The 2,801-nt window shown below is 37.8% G+C and overlaps 1 non-coding gene across 1 annotated transcript; it reads right to left on the bottom strand.

Moving 5' to 3' along the window:
* Positions 1-434: 434 nt before the first annotated feature.
* On the bottom strand, positions 435-496 carry LOC142842807 (U7 small nuclear RNA). The gene has a single exon (XR_012909470.1). It is a non-coding gene; the product is annotated as a U7 small nuclear RNA (small nuclear RNA).
* Between the last annotated feature and the right edge of the window lie 2,305 nt (positions 497-2,801).

The raw sequence follows: 2,801 nt of genomic DNA, 5'->3' as shown, positions 1-2,801 counted from the left end.
CCTTTCTGTTTACACACATACACCAGCACACACATGCATGCACACGCGCACACACACACACACCCCAACAATCTCGGTTTGGTTACTAAACCAACTAAAAAGACAAGTAATTGTGAAAGCAAAGAAAGGAGATTTGAAGGACACGGCCACATTGGGAGGAGGTGCAGTGACCCCTCCCTCCCCAATTGACACCTCCCTCCTTTCCCAACTTTGCATTTTTCTTGGCTTCCATCCATGGTCTTAGTTGAAGCAGCTGAACCTTATCCACCTAACAGAGCTTGCTGGGGAATGTAGGCAGAGGCTGTTCATTCATTCCTGGCGGCCCAGACCTGAAATTATCACACAGAAACTATATAATTTGCAATACTATTTGGCCAACAGTTCAAGTGCATCTCTTTCTTTTTCTTTTTTTTTTTTTTTTTTTTTTTTTTGGGAGGGGTTTTCCGGCAAGAGCCAGAAAACCTGCTAGACAAATTCTAAAAGAGCTGTAACACCTTTTTCTTTTTTTTTATTGACATTTATTGAGCTCTTCATTTTTCTCTGCTCCCCTCCCTGCTTCTCCCCACCCCCTGTCATCCTTCCCCCAAGGTCCCCATGCTCCCAATTTACTCAGGAGATCTTGTCTTTTTCTATCAAGTGTATTTCTAACTAGCTCTTATATCCTAAACTAACCCATCTCCATTAATCACCACGAGGTTGTGGCCTACCTGCAAAGTTCCAGCAGGCTTGGGTGGGGGTGTCTTTCTCTTTCGGCAACAACATGGCTTCTCTCTGACTCCGCCTACTCTCTCTCCATATCTTTTCCAGGTTGGTTATATTCTGTTAAGCCATTGGTTAAAAGCATCTTCTTTGTTAACCAATGGCAATAAAACATTTACAGAATACAGAGAGGAATCCCCCATCACTTCCCCTTTTCTATCCAAATAAAATGGAAGGTTTAACTTTAACACAGAAAAATTACATATAACAAAATAGATATCAAGTAAAAATTATACCTACAATGTTTATATCTACTTTATCTTTTATTATAACTAAGAAAAACTATAACTATGCTTCAATTCTATCAAAGACTCTAGAAAGATATATTACCTAAGTAAACAGGAAGTGCATTATAAGCAACTTCCAAAACTCTAGAATTGACAGAGACATCTAGATGTCTAGACAGTCACCCAAAGTTCTTCTGTATCATTGGGGCATCCATCTTTAGCCTACAAGCCCATAGTATCTAGCAGACTTTTCCATGAAGCAGGAAATTTTAAAGACAGTTCCACCTATATTGGCAATTTGTCAGTAACTTTCTTCTGTGTCCTGCAGAATGTCTGGCAGACTCTTTCAAGAAGTAGGAAGCCCGAAGGACCGTCTTACCATTAGGCAAGTTCAGCAGTCATTTTTCTGTGGGTCTTGCATGTCCAGTTTATACGGCATAACATCAAGCAGTCCAGGCAAGAGCAGTTCCTTGCCCAAATGGCTAACCAACTCTATAAGGAGCCTCTTTGATGCCCATCATCCTCTGGAAGTAGATTGGTGCTGCCAGGAACAGATGTGTCTCATTGTCATGAAAAGTCCTAAGTTTTTAAAACATTTTAAATGCCATATTCTGTAGGTCTTTGAAAATGTTGAAGATTATCTACCTAACTGAAATATACTCTATATATTTAGAAAAAATATATTTAAAAAACCTAACTAACATGACTACAATCTTGACTATTAGATGGCTAGCTATTAACTTGTAGTTCTTATATATACATTATATTTTTAAATTGCTGCACAAACAAGAACAGAAATATACATATAACAAAATTGATCTCAAATTTGTATCAATAAACCAAGACCCATATAGCATATCCTCCTTTAATGTAAGCAAACATTTATAAACAATATTTGGGAATTTGGGCATAGTTCTCTAGACTACTTCCTAATGATTGAGGTGCTGTTAATCAGATCTTTTATGGGGTATCCTGTGTGATAGGTCCATCTCAGCCAGCAGTCCTGAAGTTTTCATGGATATTGGACCATCTGTGCCATTTTCAGGAGGTCTTGTTTGATCAAACCACATTAGTCTGGGAGGAATCCACAGGTTCTCATCCTCTGTGGAAACAAAAATATAACCTCTTTTCCAAAGCAACACATCCTTACACCCAAATTTTGAAGTCAAGATACCTTTAAAATATATATATGTTGGTTTAGCTTAGCAGCTTGTACAATAAAATGCCTCTCTGTACTTAACTCATTCACAGTCAAAAAATTCAAAGGAAGCACAATAATATACATGATCTAGACTCGGTATATTCCATCTTTTGTGGCTTATTTTTCTTTATTCCTTTAATCTATGACTGTCTGTACTCTGTCTCTTTAAAGACTTTGTTTTATTTTTTCTACTCTTTTTTTCCTCTTTCTCCCTCAGGCCTATGTACATTTCTTCTCAGCTCTTCATCTTTTATTTGACTCCATATTTTTAGTATTTATTTTTATTGAGCTCTACATTTTTCTCTGCTCTCCTCTGTGCCTCTCCCCTCTCCTTCAACCCTCTCCCAAGGTCCCCATGCTCCCAATTTACTCTGGAGATCGTCTTTTTCCCATGTAGATTAGATTTATGTACTAATTCTCTGGGATAGTGATTTGTGGGCTGGTTTTCTTTGCTTTATGTTTAAAAACCACTTTTTAATGAGTACAGGTGATAATTGTCTTTCTGGGTCTGGGTTACCTCACTCAAAATTATGTTTTCTAGCTCCATCCATTTGCCTGCAAATTTCAAGATGTCATTTTTTTCTGCTGTGTAGAACTCCATTGTGTAAATGTAC

Source organism: Microtus pennsylvanicus, chromosome 1 (assembly GCF_037038515.1).
Source record: "Microtus pennsylvanicus isolate mMicPen1 chromosome 1, mMicPen1.hap1, whole genome shotgun sequence".
NCBI classification, from domain to species: Eukaryota; Metazoa; Chordata; class Mammalia; order Rodentia; family Cricetidae; genus Microtus; species Microtus pennsylvanicus.
The sequence above is the reverse complement of the archived record's forward strand: the minus strand, read 5'-3'. Positions and strand labels throughout refer to the sequence as shown.